The sequence below is a fragment of the Cinclus cinclus genome, chromosome 1, assembly GCF_963662255.1.
Source record: "Cinclus cinclus chromosome 1, bCinCin1.1, whole genome shotgun sequence".
Classification (NCBI taxonomy): Eukaryota; Metazoa; Chordata; class Aves; order Passeriformes; family Cinclidae; genus Cinclus; species Cinclus cinclus.
The window spans coordinates 31993445-32016427 of NC_085046.1; the positions used below are offsets into that span (position 1 = coordinate 31993445).

Sequence of the window (22983 nt, forward strand, 5' to 3'; positions counted from 1 at the left end):
AAGGCTGGGTGGTAGAGACTGCATGGAAAAAAAGCCAGCAGCCTCTGAGTTTCTTTGAGGAAGGTGCAATGTACCGTAGCAGAATTGTAGGTGGGAAGGTGCTTGGATGACATTGCTGCTGTCCGGGGTCAAAGCTGTCTTGGATAGCTTCTGTCTTGGCTTGAAAGGCAGCTGGCTTAGGCTGTTGCTCGGTGTTGAGGAGGGAGCAGACTGGTGTCTTTTGCTGAAGCTCTGATGCTGATGTGGTTCATTACTCTGAACTTGCTGGCTGAGGAAAAATGTGTGTGTTTCTAAAATAGAGGGGGAAGGTTTATCCCAGGTATTTAGCTGCTGCGTAGGTTCGACCAGTCTCTTCTCCCAGCACCTGGTCTCCCTGCACATGGGTTTGCTGGAGGAGAGTTGCAGGTCTCCTGGCCATCTTGTGGCACAAGGCCCAGGATTATATCCATTAAACTTCTCCCACTTGTCTTTGAGAGGAGGAGAGGCTGTGAGAAAATGTACAGAGACTGGGCAACTATAAATAGATGTCGGACTAGAGGAGGCTTTGAAATCTTAGCGTGCTGCTTCTGAACAGATAGTGTCTGTTAAACTGGTTGGGTTGACACTAGCATCATAATGTTTCCTTTTATTTCTGCTGAGGTGGTTGGCTTTTAACACTTTGACATGTGGCCGGACCATACAACATCTGCCAAAAAATCCTTCTTGAAAAGGACATAGAGAAAATCCTCACTTAAATAAAGTGCTGACAATTGGAGTCTAGTTCAAGCTCATTTCAATGGGATTTTTAAAGGACTCTTCAGAGAAATCTTTAGTTTCCTCTTCCCTCCCTTGAAATGCTTGGAATTTATGATCTTGTACCCTTAATTTGTTCTCAAAGTATTGCACTGGATAGATTACCTGAGATCTATATTGGTATGAAAAACCTGCACTACTGAGGTATCACAATGCTGGTAGCATCGCTGCATTTTTATTTAGTTGCTTAGGTTTTCGAGGTTTTTTTGTTTATTTGTTTTTTAATAGAATCTAAACCAAAAGGGTGTATATTCAGCTTTCTAGAGCTCAGAGTGCTTGCATTTGTTTTAGATCGTATGGATCACTGCTCTTTCAGCTTGTCTTGTTGAGAACTAATTAATATGGAAATTATTGACAAATATACTGTACTAGCTCTGTGCAACGGTATCTGTTCTGCTGCTCTGTTAGTGGGCCAGCTGCATACTCTAAGTCTCTATAATGATTAAAAAGCTGTTGCAACATATATGCAATTGAACCTTTTTTGAACTACCTCTTTCTTGTGCCTTTTCTTTCTTTTGAAAAAATAGTGGAAGCTATTAAATCATGATTTTTTTAATAAAAGAAAAATAGGAAGCAATGAAAATGTGCCTGAATAATATGAAAGAGTCTTAACAAAGGCTAATAGGATGAATATCTCCAAGACCCTGACTTTTAGGACATTTCTTATTTAAAGCATAAAATTGAAATCTGATCTTTATTTTCCTTTTTTTCTGTTTTTTAATCTGTGTGTATGTAAACCTCAGGGAGGCAGAAAGGAACAGAAATCTTGGCAGTATGACTTACTAGTTTTGGCATTTTTAGTTGATATTTAACCATAGTAAAAGCAGGAAAACCAAGTAATCGATCAAATAATTTGGCTTTATTTTAAGTTGTTAAGGATGTGATCAGAGCATTATCCTCAAACACTGAGTACCTTCAGTCAGCATCGACCTCCAGCTTGCTGTTAGGTCCATGTGTTTGGTATTTCTCTGTGCAGAAATAGAGGTCAGGGATCTGGAGAAAGCTTTATAGTACCAAAACGACAAGCAAAAGTGTTTTTAGTATGAGTCTTTGTACAGTGACTCAGTCCCTGAATTCTTGTGTAATTCTAAATATATTTGTTTGTAGAAATTGTAGATTGAATGCCATTTTCTAAAAGTTCAGTGTCCTGCTTTAAACCCATACATTCTGCCAAGTGATTTAAAGTTCTCACTGGGTGTGATTGTCCAGGATTATTAGTGCCCTTTGATCTTCTGTGCAGGACACTGCTCAGTGAATCTTTCCTCATGCCGAAGAAAAAGTGGGAGGAATTTCTTTTTGCTTAAGAGACAGGTATGCACTTGGGATTGTGACAATCTCCATGCAGATGTGGAAGGAATAATACTCTCAAGATCTGAAAGGATGAAAAGATCACATATGTTAAAATAAAATGCCTTGTCATGCTCTGTGCTTGAACTAAAAATGGATAAAACCTGGAAGGGTTGGCCTTGCATATGTGGTAAAAACCTGAATGTTTAGAAGCATCCTGCAACTGGAGGGGTACTGACACTATTGGACTTATTTGTGTGGAAATAGAACATAGAATATGATGGCAGAGTTAAGAGCAAGTCTGTGAGAGGGAAAAGTTGTTTTACTGTCCCCCAGAAGAGAAGAAGCTCATAGAGGGTGCTGGAGAAGAGTGAGTTTAGTTCAGAGTGACATGCAAGAGACAGGCTGAAATACAGACGTGCTGGTCACAAACGTTAGAGGGCTCATATGATTCCATGGTCATTATAAGCATCTGCAGTTGGATCTCAGGTGATACTGCAGCAAAGCTGTAGTACAGCAAAGCATGGTGATGGTAATGTGCTATCCTGTGGCTTAAAATTGCTTTTTTTCAGAATAAAGCAAGCCTGAATTATGTTGGTATGGCTGATGTCACTCTTACAAGAATAATAGAGACAAAAAAAAGAGAGGTTAGGACAGGGGTTCTTCCATATGTAAACATTTACATTCCTATTTTGGGTTAGAGTCTTTGAAGTTACAGTAATTTCACAACCTTTGTTAAATAATAACAGTAAGAATTGAAAAATGGAATATTGTCTACTCTTATCAGCATGTTTCAATTATTTTCAGTGTCTGTGGCTTAAAAGAAAAAGGTGTTTCATACTAACGATGTTTCATATGAGCAATCATTCCATGGGTTTGACACATCAGTTACTTAAAGAACTCATTCTAGTGTCCAGGTCTCATAAAACCATGATGGAAAATAGAAGGGTACTGAAATCAGATGACATTTCAGATTTACTAGCAACAAGTGTTATTTAATAAATTTCCTATACATGTTTTTAAGAGTATTGATTAGTTTTACATTCTGACAAGGAACTGTTTGAGAGTCAGGACTCAGTGAAATGTTTGCCGCAGAGAATGACAGTGGTTTCTATAAACTTGTTTTTTGGGGGAGAGGGACACGAAACATGATGACGCATGACACATACAAATTCTTTGTATCTTACACAAAAACATTGCTCCTCTTGCAGCATCTGCAAATCCCAAAGTGATCAAATTACTGTTGCGGTTCAGTAATTCACTTTTCAAATAGGTGGAGACACAACTGTTGATTTCAAATAAGCTTAAGCCTTCACATTTTGATTGCAAACATTTTGTCAAGATACTCTTGAAATAATGGAAATTAGGATGTAAGAAAAAGCTTAAGTTTTTACTTTAAGATCATTTACTTAAGCTTCTTACTGAAAGAGCTCTGGCATCCAAATATTGCTTCTGTAGTAAGAGTGGCTACTGAAGTAGTTTGGGTTTAATTTTCTTATTATCTCCACCCACTGGTCAAATATGCATTAATGAAAAGTTTAAGTGATACTTTTAAAATATCCAAACACAGGATGAAGGAAAGTAGATTGGGGGTAAATAGACTGAGGGTGAAAAGATTGGGTAAAGTTTTTCTTAAGACTAGTAACACAAGGTAGGGGAGCCCTCAAGTAAATCAGCAGGAGAATAAGAGAAAGATATATCAGCCATTCTGACTATGTTAATCCATTCCATGATAAATTTTAAAAAAATATTTGATTCTGTGTTCATTCATTAGTTGTTCAGAGGTCTGACTGTTGGATCATGTCAGAGGTTTTGTATGTAAAACTTGTCAACAACTTTTTATGTGATATTGATTTATTTTTAAACAAGTCAGTGGGCTGGTTGGTAAGTCAGCCTTTACATATCTTATTAAAATTCCACCCCATGCCACTCCTGATCCTCTGTTGAAGTTTACAGAGGTCTTTTTTGGCAAGACGAAACTGCTTATGCAGCAGAAGTTCTCAAACTTGGGAAGACAGACTGTGTATTCTAGCAAATGAAGTGAGAGAAAAGTTTATTTCTCCTTTCCAAGCTATTCTGGCTTACTGTCTTGTGGGCTGTTGTGCTGTAGCAAAGGACAAGGTAGCTGCACAGAAATTGCTTGATTATTAATTTTGCTGGAGTCATACTGCTGCTTTCAGCTTCTCATGCATTCTTCAAATCATTAGAAGGAACTGTAATTAACAGCTGAAAGTTCAGTTTATACATTCTTCATTCAAGAGCATACAGGCAGGGAGAAGTTGGTAAGTGAAACTTAATGTTCATGGAGTGTGTGACAGTAGGGTGTTCAGTCATCTGAATTCAAATCAGGCAGACAGTCAGTCCCTCTTCTCAGATCTACTGGCAGGGCTCTGCTGCCTACACTGAATTTGGTCTGGAACAGCAATGTGGGATGAGCAGTTCTTGATTCGGTCACTTCTCACCAGTGAAGCTCCTTTATACACATTTAATCTTCATCGTACTTTAACAACTTCCAGGAGCTTGTTGCAGTTGGCATTCGTTTTACATGATCTTCCCTGAGGACAAACTCTGGGTGTACATTGCTATGTGTGGTATTTAAATCAGTGTTCAACTGAGGCTTATTTATCAAGTGAAACACTGGTTTCAGCTCTGTGAATTTAGTTTCACTCTTTCATAGCTTTATGTGGGGCGGCCCACTTGCTGCATGGATAAAATTCAACCTTGATGTAAGCCCATTGTGTGAGAAGAGTTGTCCATCATTAGCTCTGCGGTCGCAGGTGTCTTGTCCCAATAGGGATCAAATGGACACGCTGCCTTTGAGTCATTGTGCTTTGGGAAGCAAGATAAACTGGTAAGTTGTGTTGCTGGGTTTTAATCAGCACTTGTGTAACATTACCTGGTCACAGAGCAGTGATGACTGTGCTTGAATTGCTCTGACTGGTGGTTGAGAACCCTCATGTCTGCTTCATGTTCCCGTTGCTGGAGGGGAGAAGCAATTGGGCAGTTTTGAGGACAGGCCATAAATACACAAAGAGAAAGGGGTGTGAGAGCACCGAAGAGTTGAACTGTCTCTTGTCTTTGACACATAATTTGGTAGGAAGAAAGACCCTCCCTCCATCCATCCATCCATCCATCCATCCATCCATCCATCCATCCATCCATCCGCCTGTTCTTGTGTCTGCCACACAAACACACCACTGGTTCCCAACGGGTAAGTCTTAGGGATCTGGACATTGTTGGAAATTATTGGAATGGGAGGTTAACTGTGTGTGTGCACTGGTGAGAAGGTAAGAGTCTTTGGCTGTTGTTAAAAAAGGGCAGAAAAGGGTTTTGTGTTCAAGGATTTCCAAGTTCCGAGTGCGGAGCCCGAAGGCGCGGGTCGGCTCGGAAAGGTGGCTCAAGCGCGCTCTCCAGTGGCCACACCGGGACAGCGGCGCTGGGATGGGCTCGGGGCCACCGCACGGCGTGAGTGACAGAAGCCAGCTCCTGTCGTGTGGATGTCTGCTCGCTTAGCTGAGTACACTGATGAATTAACTGGTGCTTCTTAATAAATAAGTAGCTACATTCGTTAAAAAAAAAAAAAGATCCACTGTTGTCAAAAATTGATTCAGTTAGAAATCTTGCTCTTGTAGTTTGCTAAAAAAATGACTTTCCCATCCAGCAGTCTATTAGTTGGGGAGATTGCTGCAGTCTCTGCTGGGACTGTTTGTGCTGTCGCCTGGAAGCAGGCAGGTTTACTGCTGAATGAAATTTATTAGCTATGAATTGAAGCATGCACATTTAACTGTGTCAAATCTTGGCAAATAGTTCTGCAAACAGCACAGACTAATTAAACAGCAGCAGAAAGAAATGTGTAGTTCTTACCAAGTTCAGCACAGAGTTCTCAGTCTTACCTCAGATTTCATGCTGTTCAGGAAAGCAACGGGGGCCTTTAGAAGGAAGAACTTCATTGGTACTAATGAATAGGAAATGGAAAAGAGAAGGGTGGACTGTTCAGCAGGTCATAAAGTGGAAGAAGGTCTCAAGGCGCATAGTTGTAATTTGAAATTTCTGAGATAACTGCTTCATAGATGATTTCGAGTTTCTGGTATTGTTTTACTGTGTCTCTTTTAACTGTTCAAACCACGAACTTCTGGCTCCTGGTGGAGTTCTCTTTTGTGATAAGACCGAAGTTAGGCCTTGTTTGACCACACACCTTGTTTCTCCAAAAACCACGAGAGTTTTGAGATTTCTATATGACAGTGAGACTATCAGAATAGTACTATTAGGTGTTGCTATTAATTGGAGTTGTTAAACTAAGACACTTTAGGCGAGTTTGAGCTCCTAAGAATGTAGTGCTTGGTTGGGTTTTTCCAAGTAATTTTATTTGTAAGGTACTAGCAAAAACAACCCCAAACTGCATAGAGGAACATTCAGTGAAACCATTAAGAATCCTTTCTTTAGACTTGTAAGATTAGTCTAATTAAAAATTTGGCAAAAAATGCTTGTATAATAAGTTTCAGAACAGTGTGCTGCTTAGCTTAGAATGTATGGGCCCTATACAGAAAAGTCCAACACATATGTTTATATGTGATACCTAGTGTTATATGATTGTACCAATTACACTTACCTGTTTACTACTTGTGATGAAGGCCATTACACAGAATGTGTACTTCTGTGCACAATGCTCTTTTCTCTTTATGGATGTCACTATAAAGATTTTACACACTTCAAATAATAACAAAAAATAAAATCCCTTGGGCTTCCCTACCCCAGGCATAAATGATTTTACTTTACAAATATAATTACTGTACTTCCAGGAGGTAATCTCTCTGGACAGCCATAGACTAGTTTGAATTAGATTACTCTGTTTTTTCCTCCAGGGTGAGTTAATACCTTGAGTTTTATTTTTCTGTAATTACTCCAAAGTTTAGATCACTTTTAATGCTTGCCATTCTTCCTTATAACTAGACTGGGAAAGCTAAGAATACTTGCATTTGAAGGGTTAACATTAACTTTTTTTTTCACCCGTAACTTTATATCCTTCAGGTAGGTATCTGTTCTGCTCCTCAACTTCATACAGCTCATGCTGTATTCATTTAGTCTCAGTTGCAGAGTTTCTTAGTTTGGAAATACTGGAAATATTTACTTTATAAGCAGAGAGTAAGCACACTAAATCTTTCAACTGTGACATTTAACCAAGTCTAGCTAGAGCAATGTTTTTGTTAAATCTGTGTTTCCAGAGTTCTGGGTTTGAAATCTTCCCAATAGTTTCTGGCAGTAAGCTTCATGAATAAAGCAAGTTACTACTTTTACCTCTGTTACAAAATCTTTGGACAGAAAGTCAGTCAGTGTGAAATAAACAGAGGAGCAGAGTTAGTCAGGGGAGATAGTCAGGAAAATGTTTTTTCTATTTTTTTCATGAACTTCAGCAGGAAGGGCAAATCTCTCGATAGATGATTGTGAACCACGATTGGATGCAAATACATTTATATAAATGACATGCTTGTATTTGGATTTTACTTACTTTTACTGCAATGCACTTAAGCAGTAGATGAGAGAAGACCACAGAGATTCATTTGTAAATTACCCTTATAATAATACAGTCCTGTTTTGCAATAGAAGGAAATCTTTGGTATTTTGAGGTCTTAGAATATGACTTCCTGTTCCTGTTCGGGACTAGCCAGGGTATCTGTGGGGGCAGTCGTTAAAAGTTCTGTAGTTGGCATCTGGTATCAAAGTGCAGGAGTATTATGTACTAATGCAAAAGTAAATACAATGTTAAAGGGTAAAACTTGTGTTGTCAGTGAAGTCCTACAGCCTAAGTAGCTAACATCTAAATCCATGGCAAACCTGAAAGTACTTGGGTCTCATTGAATCCAGTAGGTTTTCAAATAATAAGACCTGTCATTGGGTCAGACTGAAGTTCCATCCAGCTCCTCCACCCAGCTCCTTTTTCTAACATGCAGTGTGGCATCTGACACCATGCCGAATCTATCAGGAGTTCCTATTAATGTTATCTCTGAGCAGATTTTCGGGAAGACAGAACGCATGGCTGTCACTTGATGAGAAGAAGCTGGGGCCAGAAAAATTAGTGTTTGGATAGCCTTAAATTCAGCTTTCAGATAGGGATAAAGAAGCATAACATGGTCCCCAAGTGCCTGGACATCATTATCCAAAAAACAGTGGAGAATTCATTGTGCTAATGTGCAACAGCAGCAGAATCCAAAATTCAATGCGTTGTTCATGACTAAAATAACATCTTATGTAATTGCCCTGGGCCTGCAAATTAGCAGCTTCCAAAAAGATCTGATAGCTTTGCAGAGGGGATTGAAAACTAACACAGCGGAATGATTGATAATGCTGAGGGCATAAGACTTGAAGGTCTCCAGGAAGTCCATCCCTGAGTAGAGAACAGATTATACATTTGCTACTCTTTTTCTTTCTCTGTTCTTCTGCAAGTCATTAGGGAGCCAGTATAAATGCAGGAAGGTGACCTGAAATACCAGGTACGCATTAGCAGCTGTGGGTGTGACTACCTGTAAGAAAAAGATTCCTACTCTCTAATATGGCCTTGAAGAAAGACCCTTTCAGGAACTTGCTCTTGTTTGATGTGATCTTGCCCTATGTTAGTATATATTGATCTATTTGAACTGGACAGGGTTGTTACCAGTAATGGATTGGTAGTCGCAGTCTGGCTTTTAAATGCCCTTAAAAATTACCTATATTTTGTTTTGTTTGTATGCATGCACATGACTACATGCGTGTATGGAAATATACAGAAAAATAAGGAATTTTTAATAAAATGTACTTTTTTATATATGTGTGTTAAGATGTGTGTGGGTGTATATGCATACATATGTATCTTAAAAAAATGTACACTTGTCTGTAAACAGAAAGCCCAGCATCCATAAACTGTCTAGGAAAGCATAAAAACAAAGTAAGCATACGTAACATTTTCCCTAGGTAATCTCCCAGAATCTGGCTAATATTTAACCTGAAGATTTTCTAAAATTAAATTAGGTTGTGGGTTGTTTATGTAATTTGTGTTGGGTGCTTTTACCATTCAGGCTGCTTCCATTTCAACTTCTTAATGGACTAGTATTTATACATAAATTGCTAGGGTGCACTGGAGATCTGTTTGATTCAACATGAGAAACTCTTATCCTTGGATTGGATTACTGTTTAGTTTCTTTAAACAATTGACAATGGATTTTTGCTGAAGTGCTTAATAACTGAGATGTGATATGTGCACAATTATAGCCTTCTGTGAAGATTGAACCAGTACTAGTTCTTGTTTTAGTAACAGCTGGTGGCAAGTTTGCAGCAGATTAATGATTACACATATTTTAGTTTAGGAAGCATGTCAGACTGACCAGGATACCCACAGGTAGTTCTTTGGTGGGCCATTGCTCCATCCTGCCTAATGATGTGTCCAGGTGAAACAGCAGAAATAGATGTTTAGCCTCCAAACACTGGAGTTTTTATGCCTGTTTATATATTTACTTGATCTCCAGAAATCTGACTGCTGCCATGTGACATGTTCCTTCTCATCCTGCCTTCCGCACAAGCACCTTGTATAAGGTGGACCTAGTCTTGGCCAATATTTTGGTATGGCTTTAAAGGTTCTTCTGCCTTCAGTGTGGGTTTTTAATAAACACTGAAAAATATAGTGTGTTGGGGTTAAATGAACAGCATTCTAATAGTTTTAATTTTGGGTTGTTTGGTCACTGAGTCCTTTGAATTTACATGTCTGTGCTGATGAAAGGTGGTCATCTGAACCTAAAGGGAAGACTTCTCAATTAGCAATAGAAATGCTCTTTTAAGTTAGTGTGAGTGTGACAGTATGATATCCTGTGCCTGTAAGCATGTTCAACTGGTCTGGGGAAATGCATAGATAATAAGGAAACATCACTGCCTCAACTGCTGTGCTTAAAAAACTTCTTTCCTGAAGTCCCCCTTCACGTTGCCCTTTATTTATATGCTGAATTGGGAACAAGCTGAAGCAGCTGGCTCATGTTTCTCTTGCTCACTTCAGTCATTCTACAGGTACCTAGCAATACTAGTAGCTAGCAGATTCAGTATCACTTGGAAAACACTTCCATTCTTACAGCAATACATAATGGCTTTAAAGCTTCTTGGTTCACTCTTGTGATGTGAAGAAGAAGAATGGAGTCAGATGTTCTAGATCATCCTGTGTTAACAGTGAACTGGGGATGTGTTTTCAAGTGAAATCAGCTTGATACCAGATCTTGGAATTCAGGCAGTGATTTCCATACAGAATAAGAGCTTATTGTTACACATATAGTTTCTACTACCTGCTGGAAATGTGGTGTCAAGTATTCAGAGAGATGTAAAGAGCTCTTTCCCCTTTACTTTCCAGTCTGCCATCCTCTCACTCATTGGTAAAAGTCACATTTGATCCTTTTGTCAGTAAAAGAGGCAATAACGAAGCAATGCCCCAATACAGTTCTCTAAAAAGGTTTTAAAAAATGCTTTTTCAAGGTGACTTTCTTATTATCTTCTAATAGGAAGTGCAATCACTGACAAACCCCTAGTTTGGCCTGAGTGGAATGTGGAAGCTCCCAGGCTTGACAGAAGTTGGGAAGCATATAAAAATAAGAGCAGTTCCATTACCAAGAACTTCATCTGTGCTTTTATAGGTGCACTTTCTTCTTTGGAGAAGAGATTTTGATAGTGGTAGGTAAAACAAATAATTATGTGAGGGTTTTTTTATTTATTTAGTTAAGTAATAATGCAACAGAAATGGAACATGTTTAACACAATATATGTGAAATTTTGAAAAAATTCACTGACCTTTCTTAGGCCGAGTTGCACCAAGTGCGCTGGTCTTCCTCTAAATATTGGTACATCTTGCTCAGAGAAGTGACAAAGGTTTGTCTAATTTCTGCTCTCAAAACCAGCTATGATTTGATTGTCTTGATACCTTGAAAGTGAGGCTTGACCAGACTTGTGTTTTCTCTTGCTGAAGAAATAGATCCTTTGGAAAAATAATTGAGAAAAGTGCAGCATGAATATGCTTCTTATTTCTTATAGAAATAGGAGGAAAAAAGAAGTAAAATTTACCAGCTGTACATTGAATATTGTCTTTCCAAGTGATGCCCAAAAATACTCTTGTGCATCTGAAGATGTTGAATGGATCATAAATCTCAGCTAATATTATCTAGACTTGCTCTGTTTAGTTATCTGTGACCAAAATTAGAATCCTGCTAAAGCTTTGTTATGTTGTTTTTAGAGTTCATAGGCAGCTTCTGAGTAAATTAAAAGGATGAAGAAAGGCAAAAATAAGTGAAGAATCATAAGGAGACTCTTGAGATTTTGGCTATCGTATTTTAAATTGGAATTTAAACGTGTTAGAAAGATCTCTGAATGTATATAGCACAGGTTGCTTTTGTTCAAGCTACTCATTCCTTTTTTGCAGCTAAGCTGCCATTTTGGTTTTAGTCTCCACTCTGTTTTTTTAAACATTTGGGTATACTTAGGAAACAGAAGGGGTACTTTCTTGTGTGAACAGAAATAGGTGGTGAATAGAAAGATAGTGGAAAAATCTTGAGTCTGTACGAACCTAATGGATTAATTAAGAGTTATACTGTGTGACATTTCACAGTTTGTACTTAAGGAAATATATGCAAATACCTCTCGTCAGCCTGTTTTGAGGGGATCTGAACATATAAACCTCTGAATGAGTCTTTCATTCAAGTAGGTCACTTCCTTTTTGTTCTTTTTGACATAATTCCCAAACCAGCTTTAACAGATGCCTTAACTTTGAAGTCACTGAGGCTGGTTACCTGCTTGCAGCTGAACTTACTCTTAAAACTTTTTCAGTAATATTTTGGCAAATTCTACTTCTCTGGAATATTGTCTAACCAACTTTTTTAAAGGCAGCAGGCTGAAAGAGGGGTTCAGTGAGGGATTCAGCATTGTGAACCTCTCTGTCTTTCACATCAATGAGGAAGCATCATGTCATCCTCCAGGCAGAAGTGCCAGTCTGTGTGCATGGAGACAGGTGGAGCAGGTGACAGTTCCATTTAAACATTGTGTAAGCACCATGTGGTAGTGCTAACAAAAATCACAGACAAGGTGTGGTTTTCTGGGCCGTTAGCTGGAATATATAAGACATTTTACATTTTTTTCTTTTTCCTACTGAGCTACTTCTTTTGCTGTATCTAGTTTTTCTAAGTTCATATTGTGTTGCCTACTTTCCAGCCATTTTTTCCCCTTTTATTAGATAAATTTTCAAATAATCCAGTATTAAATAGGTGTTCAGGACTTCTAGCTCTCAATCAAAACTTTATGTTGATGTCTGTGTTGTAGAGATGACCAACTTCTCTGTATATGGTAGGATATTTGGCTAAATGAGTTGAACTCTGATGTTAGGGTATGTGTGCAGGCCTGTGTTCTGATAGCTGGTATGATGTCTGCAAAAAACCCACAAGAGATAATCTGACACTAAGATGATCTTGAATTTATGCATCTTTGCGGTGATTAAACTCACTGAAATATATTTTCTACCCCTCCCAAAATATAATTCGACAAAAGTCTTCAAAAGATTAAAGTCAGTGAGTTTTTATAGAGGATTATTTGCACATGGTGTTGGAAGTGCTGTGTCTGTGAATTTGTTCGGGATGCTGTTATAATATGTGTGTGTCTTTTATGGAATCTTGAAAGCCATAGGACACTCTGTATTGCATGGCTTTGCTCTGCTGTTAGCACAGTAGATTCAAGTAAAAATGTTTGAAAGCAAGACTGTTTGGGATGCAGTTGTAGTGATATTTCCATGCTTCAAATTTATGGTAGTCTTGCAGCTCTGCTGCGTGAAGCAGATTTGTGCTGTGCTTTAAACTTGTCATTTCATCAGTCTTTGCATTGTTTTTCTGTATGTGTCATACAGAAAAATCTGTATTCACCTGTTCTTGGAAAGCCCCAGAACTACAGAGCAAGACTGGTAGAATTACTATACTGATTTACTCATTTTATTCAGTCTTGTACTTAAGATAGTCTTCCCAGTAATATAAAATGAGGGATCTGATGTGTGCACATAAAGCACTGTGTAAGTGTTTCTTTCTCACAAAAAGTTGCCTGTTTGGTGTATCTCTCTGGAACAAGAACTGCCTGCAGAGTGATGGACTTTATTTAAAGAATTAGAAAAAAATGATGAACAGTGTAAGTCTTTGGTAAAAATCTTTTAGGGGAAGGGTTCTGCACTATCTTGTTGGTATTTAGCATGGATGAGAATCTTTCTCTTCATGTTTACGTTTCTGGTTGGCATAGGAGACTAGGAAATTGCAGGTCTTCTTGGTGTCCTCTGTTTTAACTTGTTTAACATGCTAACAATTCATTTATTAAGCACAGGAAGATCATGGTTTTGAGCACATGTAAAATTTATGTAACTGTATAGTGGATTTCAAGTACTTAGAGTGTATATAAAAAAATTATCAGGAGACTATTTAATTTTCTACCCTTTCAGCCATAATTTAATCCTATGTTGAGCCAATGTAATGCATGCCTGATTGAATCTTTATCCTTCATAGCCTTTGATGTCCATTGTTCTGGACAGAGGCATGGTAATTAATTTGTGAAAAGATTTTTTCAATACAGAGACTTGGCTTCTTTTTTGAACTACTGGCAGGAGCTCATTCAAAGTAGTCACTCTAGTATTAAAAAACAAGTGTTGATTCCTTCTGTGTGGAAGTTGGCTTGTCTGGGTCTGAAAACTTAAGCTGAGAAGTGATGTGGTATTTAAATCCTGACACTGGAAAAACAGAATCTCTGCCAGGTTTTCTACAGCTGAGAAAGCTTCTTTCATGTTTCAAATGCTTCAGTCATTGAACACAAATTCTTTCTTATAGGATCAAATGTGACTGCTGTAACCATGACAAGTTACTGTAGAGGAATACTGGGTGCCATCAGTAAGCTTGATTTAGGGAAAGGATACTAATAAAATGAAAAAGTCCCTTTCCAAGCAATATGGCCTTAGTACTGCTGAGGTTTCTTCCAGACTGAGTATTCCAAAGGAAGTTTTGACATGATGATCTGATGCTTCTAAAGGATCTCTCAGTGTACAAACTAATGCCAGTAGGTTGGACCAGCAATCCAGTAAGTGCTTACCAGGCTGCTGGGCTGGTGCCTTTTTTAGTTTGCCACTGGATCTGTCCAGGGACAGGTGTTTGGGAGTCTACCTGCATGTGGTTTACTTTATTAGATGTGTTTCTTCAAGCTGTTTACCATTCCTGACTGGACCAAAAAGCAAGCTAAAGTCCAGCATGTGTCCTTACAGTCCAGCAGTCCTTACAACTTTGCACACATGTGTAGCTGACTCTTAGGATGCATGTGGCTGAGGTATCAGGATCTGTTGGCTTAGGGAAGTGCAAGCCTGGGCTGCTTAAAAGTACCAGCTGTTCTTTGAGAGGAAATAGTCAACCAGGTTCTGTCCTGAGGCTAGGACTTTACCACATGGCAAGTGGAATGTGTGCAGGTCTTCTGGGGGCCATGTTAGTAGACAGGGTTTATGAGAAGTTGAAACAGAATCATAATTCTGTGTGGGTATTGGACTGGTCTTCAAGAAAAGTGTAGTGAAAAGTGAAAGAAATAGAGATGATTATTCAAAAAAAGAAGTAAACAGGTTGATTTTCTTTCTGCAAATGGGAATTTATGCTTCTGAAAATGCATTCCTAGACTCTTCTGTTTCAGACCTTTCAAAATCCTGAGGAAGAGTGGGGCCATTTCACTATAGTGTCAAGTTTGTAGGAGACCATGACTACTTCATCTATTTCTTACTACCTTGTATGCTGTACAACCTGTCTACAGAGATAGGACTTGGGGTTTTTTTAAATGACATTCACAAGTGCTGACAACAATGGGGTTTTGACCTTGTAAAACCCAGAAAGTTATGGAGAAAGAAATCTTCACCCGTTCAAGTTTTCTTGGGAACTTGAAGGTAATTTCATGTTGAATGATTCCACAATCTTAAAACTAGTGTCCAAAGAACCAATTTATCCATAGGAGGTTACATTGTTCTCTTTTTATATTGTTCTCAGGCCCAGTACTCTTCAGGGAAAGAGGAATTCAGTGGGGAGTAAGATAAGCAGAAGCAGCCATGGATGGGACTGACTGCTCTAAGAGCTCATTTGATGTGATGAGACAGTCCTTTCAACTGCCCCGCTGAAGGTGGTTGGCAAAGCAATTACTCTTTTCCAGATCAGGACCTGGACTTCACAAAACCTTGAGGAAAAGGTGAAACATGGAATTATTATTTATCAATTGCAGTGAAATTCCAGGGCTGGGGACAGAGACTCGTTGTCCCTAACCTAGCATTTTTGATAGTACATGGGAGGACTTCAGTAGGCTATTTTGGGAATCCTCTCCTTTTCTGTGGATGCCATTTGAAGTGGTTTTGGCTAATGATACCCAGGTAACTGGGCCTTAAAATTTGTGCAAATCTGAGAGGTTTTATAGTCAAAACCTTATAAGGGTTGTACTAGTACTTGCTTGTACTCGTTGTCTCCCCTCTCTCCCTCTCTTTTCTCCTCCCACTGCCTTTCTCTGAGACCTCTATGCAGTGTGTGAAACAACAGAACAAACGACTTGAGTGAAAACTAAGATAATGTGGCTGTTTTTGTTTCATCATAAATAGGTTTGAAGAGAGTTAGTGTATGAAGATGTGTATGAATTGCTTTTAAGAAACAGCAATTGCAGTTTGAAGTCAAGAAATACATTATCTTACAATTTTTTTTTACTCTCTGTAAACTTTCTCACGGCTCAGATGCAGTCAGAAAGCGAAGTTCCATTATGGTCTTATTTTTACAAGAGAAGCCATTATAAAAAAGATGATGTCATATCAGTAAAAGATGTTGTTTCAAACATCACTGCTTTCAGATTTACCTTTCTCAGTAATTTGCCTGTCTCAGAAAATGATAAAAAGCCTTGACAGATATTATTCTTCACTGAGTTTTGCAGTGATGTGAACTGTAGAAGAAGAAAAGTTCAGCTGTCTTTGCATTTGCCAGTGCTTCTTTTGGAAGAAAAACCAACTAGCCCCCTGCCCCCCGAAAAAAAAAACAACCCAAAAAACTCAAAAACAACAAATCAAAAACAGAAACCAAGCCCTGAAACAAATGAACAAACAAAAAATCCCAAAACACTTGAGCTGAAAATTGTGCAAAATTTTCTGAAAAGCTCTCTAGTTTTGCTTCAGTTGTTGTGGTGGGGTACGTGACTGAAGATTCAGAAGTTCTTAGCAAAACTTAATGAAACCAAACTTGGTATTCTGAGGAAATGGAGCAGAAAATTTCAGACATGTCAGTATGCATCACATACAGTTTTGAAGATACCCTTTGCTGTTTCACTGCCTGTACCCACCTTATACAACACAGAACACTGTCATTCTGGGTTTACTGCAGTAACTTGGAAATTCACTTTAAAGTGAAGGTTCATCAGAGAGCATTCAAGGTGGCAGTTTCCTTAAAAACATGTAGTTCTTACTCCAAGCTGCCCCAAGACCACTAGAAATGAATTTTTCCTGATGCTATTGTGCCTAGATATTCTTAAATTGAAATCAGATTTCCCACTTTTCATTTAACATTTGCAATCATGAATATATCCTGATAACATAATGTGGGGAAGTAGTCAAGGAGGTAAAACACATGACTAAGGGCAGTGTGACTTGCTTCATAAAGTTTTTCAGTTCCCTTCAAAATACAAGTGTCAATCTGGTTTTTTTATTCCTGTTCCAGGGTTCTTGAACATACTCTTAAAAAGGACTAAAGGAACTAAACTGTTGAGGGTAATGAACAGACAATTGTGTAAATCTTGACTGCATTGAATTGAAAGAAAGGCTTAGAATGGAGTCTCTTCACTTGAGAAGTGACAGAGATGTATTTTGAGCATTCCTGAAGGTCAAGCCTTTAACGTGCCATACTCTGCCATTTATTTATTAAAACACAAAGGTTTTATGTGATATTTTTCACTATTTAGAAACATATGCAGTGTTATTCAGCAAACAAATTTGAAAAAGCCATTTTCTATCCACTGCATCACTACTAACATTCCAGCTCTGTTTTGGAAATTTTCTTTGTTGGTAAAGCTTTAGCTGTGTCCTTAAAATAAGCAAGAACTGTGTCATATGACAAGGTTAGTGAAGTAAATGCTGTTTTATTTTCCTGTTGCAAGTCCCCCTAACTTAATTAACTAAATTAACATCATTAATTTATTGAATTGCTTTTACTGCTTCCTAATAAGTTTGTTTGGGCAGAAATGGGGATGTGTGCATGAGAGAGATTAGTTTAGTTGAAGTGGGAACATTGGAGTCTAGGGATGATCTTCAAGTGAAATTTTTGGAAAATGTACTAGGTGATCATGTAAAATTGAAAACTGAGGTACTGGGACAGAGATAATTTCATTTAAAAGTTATAAATTTTGCAGATTCACTCCTGTCCTAAATTTTTTTGGCCTTCAGGCTGTGATGCAGTAGAAAATTGAGAGAAATTAACTAGACTCTGAATTAACTGAAGACTTCCCTATGGAAGCATTTCATGGTGGGTCTTTTCCTTTCTATAGAAAAATGGACCAGATATAATAATAGTATAATTAAATATATTTTTTTCTTTTTTGTTAAATAATATGTTGACATAGTCTAAATATTTTCTAAAGTGCTTTAACTTATTTTGTGCTCCTAAAAGCTGTCTTGCATTTCTGTTTTCTGCATATAAATTTATTAAGCTATTTTCAAATGCTGTGTAGCATCCATAGTGGAACCTCAAACATATTTTTAGGCTGCACTGGTATAGATATAATTTAAATAACTCCAGTGTTTTAGCTTGGAAGGAATAATTCAGTAAGTACTTCACAGTAGCAGAGTCCTGAAACAGTGCATGCATGAAATGCTGACATATGGGTGTGATTGTTAAAAGGGCGGAGGTGTAGTTTTTTAAGAGGTTGAATCATAATGGAGCAATCAGATTTGGAAAGTGCTGAGTTTGGATGCTTTCATTTAAAAAAACATTCTGCTGTTGATATAAAATAACTCTGAGAATGTATTATGATACAGCATTATTACTGCATATATTACTTCACTTGATATCAAAACTCTTCATCATAAAATTCTTAATTGTTAGAACTCTTGTGTGTCTCCTACACTTGAAGCTGTAAAAGGAAGTTGGTGTTAAAAGCAACAGTAGTGTCTGGATGATATGTGGTTTCTGGTGCATTTCCTTGTCTAAGCTTTTTCACTAAAGCAAAAGAGGACCAAAAACAAAATGCCAAAAACTAATTGGAAACCTAGAGTAGTAGCAGTGGGACAACATATACATGTAGTGTTTTCATTGAAGAAAGAGGACATTTTGTTCAGCTACAGTTTTTAATTTTGGAGGAGAGTGAAGTTTAAAAGTGATCCTTTGTACTGTTTTGTGACAGACCGGTAGATTGTGCTGGCAGTATGATGTAATTGTAAGAAGGTCAAAATAGATCTCATTATCTCTCTGTATCATTAGAGAGGGAAGTATTAATGGTGTAGTGCAAGGCACTCACAAGAGTCTTGTCTGATACATTTTCCACACTTCTGACTGTCTATATTGAAAAATGGTGCAGACTGGAAGAGGTGCAGGGCAGCTATTCCAGGCTTGCTTCTTTCCCAGTCAATATAGGAGAGGAGAAGTCTTCAAAAGGGCAGAAAATTGCCCTGTTTATGTTTGAGTAATGAAAACTGAGACATTGCTTGCTGGATGTAAAAACAAAATTGGATTAAGAATAGAGACCAGAAAGAATTGTTTAATCTAGATTTCCTATTAACCAAGATTAAGGAAATGTCCAGCTGTCTGAAGTGTGGATTGTTTTTAATGATATCCTCCTGACACTCCTGAGTGATCAGGTGCCTGCAGACACCCCTGAGATGCAAGCTGCAGTGGAACAACCTCATATCTGGTAATCTGATTCATATTGGGTCTCTGGAGGTGCAGTGTTGTTACCTTGTTACACTGGAGTAACTAATTTTGTTTATTAGAAGTACTTTGTCTTTTTGCAGGCCTGCAGAAACCGTGCTGCAGAACAGGTCTGTAACTAATGTTCTGAACCATGACATTTACACTGACAGTAGAGTACATTACAATCCTTGTGAATTTTAGCTTTATTTGAGAAAATGCATATCCAGTGCTCTAGATGAAAGTGCAAATAGTTGGAAAAAGATTCTGATGGCTGAGCTTGGACCAGTTGCTGCTGGGGTGCCTGGTCTCAGAAGTGGGGCACAACATGTGACTTGCCTTATCCACTATGACAGTGTTGACTGGGGACCAGCAACAAGATGAAAACATGTTCTTGGAGTGGAAGTCTGCTTTCCCTTTGGAAGGGTGTTCATTATTTTCTCTTCGGGTCTAATTTTTTTACTTGTGTGAAGAAGAGATCTAATTGAGGAAGAAGTCTTAATTGATTTTCACTTGCCTTTTGACTGAATTTTTGAATGGGATAAAACTATAGATGGTTCTGCATGGCTTCCCCTCAAGAAAAGTGGTACAGTGAACTGATTCTTGCATTTGTTTGGGTTGGTTTGTTTGTTTGTTTGTTTGTAACTTCTTCCTGTGCTATATAACTGTCATCTTTACTTATGTTAGTATTTTTTCAGTTCTGCTTTCTCCAGGGTCTGTCGTACTGCAACAGATAAATAATACTGAGTCCTGTGGCAGAAATGCAGATACAAAGCTTTGATTCATTTGGAAGAGTGCACATTAGAGAAAGCAATACTTCAAAAGCTGTACTTAGGTTGTTGCATCTCTTTTGCTGGCATTTTAGACTTCATAAATACTGGCATTTACTACCAGAGGTACTGCAGAGAATGCAAGTTTCTTCATCCAGTTACTGTTTGCAGAATACCGGGGAGAATGAAGGATATGTGCAGTAAGCTCAGCCTGTTGTATAACTTGAGTGGAGTACAGGATACATTCTGAAACTTAGTTGAATTTCTGATGTAACTTTTGAATACAAAGTAGTATCTTAGGCTGCCTATCCTCAGAATGTTCCTTCTTCACATAAAAACCTGTTTTAATGTCTTCTCAAGTGCCTGAACTACTAAAGTAGTTGAGGAACTAAGGGTAGTACAGTCTTTCTTCACCAAAATTGAAATTTCTCTTGGGGCATGTCCTAGTATTCGTTTAAAGTACAGTAGTCTTTACATGACATTAATGTATACTTCCCTAATAGCTGTAGCTAAAAACTGAAAACACACAAAAAAAGAAAAGAATTAAAATTCAGCCTTTTAAAAAACTTATAGTTGACTTGCTTGTACATGCTTTGGTTTGTGCTGTATGGCGCTTGAAGATTTATTTTCTGTATACTTGTCTGGTGTGTGCATGTATGTCCTTCATCACTTACTCATTTCTGTGCTGGAAGCTTGCATCATTCTTCCTCTAATTAAAAAAGTCAGAAAACTTGGTAATACCCAACACTTATATAGGCTTATCTTCAAAGCATCAAGCTTAGTTAGTGAGCATCGAGTTAATTACCCTTGAGCTTTATGAAATATTTTTCTTGGCAATACTTTTAAGAAAGAGAAGTCTGACATAATTTCCTTAATACTAGATTTTAGTGTATCTGTCCTCAATATCTTGTTGGTCATGATATATGTATTTAAATAAGACTTAACCTTTTAATTCTGCTGGTTTGGGAGTTCTGATGTTTTGTTCCCTTTTTATCTTTGCTGAGTTAATTTTTAAATAGTGCTCTTTTTTTTCCCCCAAAAGATGCAGCTGTGAGGTCCATCTGTTCGTCAGAAAATTTGTGCTTCGTCTTTTTTTAGACAAACTTCGCAGCCTGAAAGAAGTATGTCTGCAGTGTTCAAGCTGGGAAAGGGTTGTTGGCTCTTCCCTATAGCTTTTGTGACCTTCACAGTCATGAAAAATGGGCATGAAAGATATAGTTGAGCCACGTTTGATAAGGATTGAAACTGCTTGAGATTCTATTTATAGGTATGTTAAAATAGCTCCATCTTGGCTTGCCGGTAGACTTGGAGAAAATAAAGTTAAAAAAAATTAATAAACTTTTCTAAGCACTTATGTTATTTCTTTCCAATGTGCAGAAATTCAGTGAGCAGAATTTGAATCTCCAGAGGAACATTCTTTCTTATCAATTAGACTTTTCCTTCTTCCTTTAAAAATTCATTGCCATATGTGATTCTGCAGTTGGTAAAGTGTTCATGCTGCAGACAACAGCTTTCTTCATTAATCAATCTTACTGTCTTTTTAGAGGAGATCTGCTGTGTTTACTGCCTGAGGGAGGGGTTCTTTTTAGAAAAAGGTGCCTGAGTGGTGCTACAATGGAATGCTGTCCAGGAATATTTGAGTTAAGGTGGCTGTCCAGGGCTGGCCCAGCACTCCCTGCTTGGCAGTGTCTGTCAAATAGGAGGTGCAAAGTGTGTGTGGGGGTGTTTGAGTGTCACTGCTCCCTGCTGCAGGCAGCAGCCTGTGTGGAGTAGGTGACTGATGTGCAGAGGAGCACGGGGCTGAACTGCTCTGGAGCTGTTCGGAGAGTGATCCTGCTCAGTGCGTGCAGCTGCTGCCTGTGAAAACACAAACATGATGTTGTATGTGCTCACTGCACAGTGCTTCCCCAGAGACTTTTGTCTTAAAATATGGCTTCTGAAACTTACTCTAGCAGTAGTAAGACAGCTTAATCAGTCTTTCATGTATTCTTGGTCAATAACCTGTTTGTGAATGAACTTGTGAAATATTTTCACAATGTTAACTTGTTCATAGGTACTCCCTTTCTCTGTCCTAGACCGCCAAAAGTGCTATAATTTATGACTGGGGAGAGAAGTGGCCAACAAAAAAAAAGCTTTTTTTTTTTCCTTTGCCTTTTATTTAAGCATGATGTTCTTTATTTAGAAACCTTAAACATGAATGGGTAAAGGTTATGTTGTCATTGGTTAAGGCTGGCAAAGTTACAAATTAATCTTCTTTTGTCTGAGCTTATTGTGTGTCTTGTGAAACTTCAATATATCCCTTTTGAAAAGGTTTTAAATCACACAAGAAGTTATTTCTGAAGTCTATGTATGTGACAAGATTTTAATCGAACTTTTTAGACTTGGTGTGGAGTACCTGCCTCTCCAGTAGTCCTTGAGGTATTTATTATAACTTTCTATCCAGATGAGTAGACCATGTGGAGATAAATATGCATGTTTATTTAAATATATTATACATAATTTTCTTTTCATTCCTGTTATTTTGTAAGCTTGGAGACTAATAAAATGAAACTGAGCTAAAAAAAAATCTGTGCAAGATACTCACTCTGAAAAGCTTTAATTTTCCCTAGTGAGTGACACATTTGTCTTCTGTCTGCAAATCTGGAAAATTTATTTAAATGTATGCTTTCTCTTTCTCCTACGTAGAATTAATGTAGACAAGAATTAGGTGCTGAAAGAAAGAATAAAAGCAAATTTGGTAGAAGAATCACAGCTGAGGGCTTGATGAAAACCTGTATTTTTCTTACAATTACAAGACAAAAAGAATTATCAGGCTATCTTTTATGTCTGTTTGATCTGAACTTACTGTTGTAAGGTATGGGGTGTAACCCTTTGAAACATCCTTTGTTTGTCTGAAGAACTCTGTGGGAATTAGGAGGATTTAATTCGGGTTAGTAAATTTTGCACTAGGAAGTGGGATTTCTGTATTCCTACACCTCAGGATGCATGCTATTTGCCACAGAGATCAATTAACATATCTTTGACCCTTTTCCCCATTTTGAAATGGGGTTCAAATGACAAACTAGTTTCACTGAATGTGGGGTCATATGTGTAGTAGGAATAAATTGTTCAGTGCATATACACAGCAGACCAGTATGTTCCTGCTGAGTCTTGCTTGAGGCTTTAAACTTGCTGCAGTTATGAAGATGTTCTTTGAAAATTGACTGTGGAAATTAATTTTG

At 37.9% G+C, this 22983-nt stretch overlaps 1 protein-coding gene across 1 annotated transcript in view; it reads left to right on the top strand.

The window, feature by feature from the left end:
• Positions 1–22983, top strand: part of PALS2 (protein associated with LIN7 2, MAGUK p55 family member) — a 51811-nt gene that overhangs the window by 1061 nt on the left and 27767 nt on the right. The gene's annotated exons all lie outside the window — the stretch shown is intronic.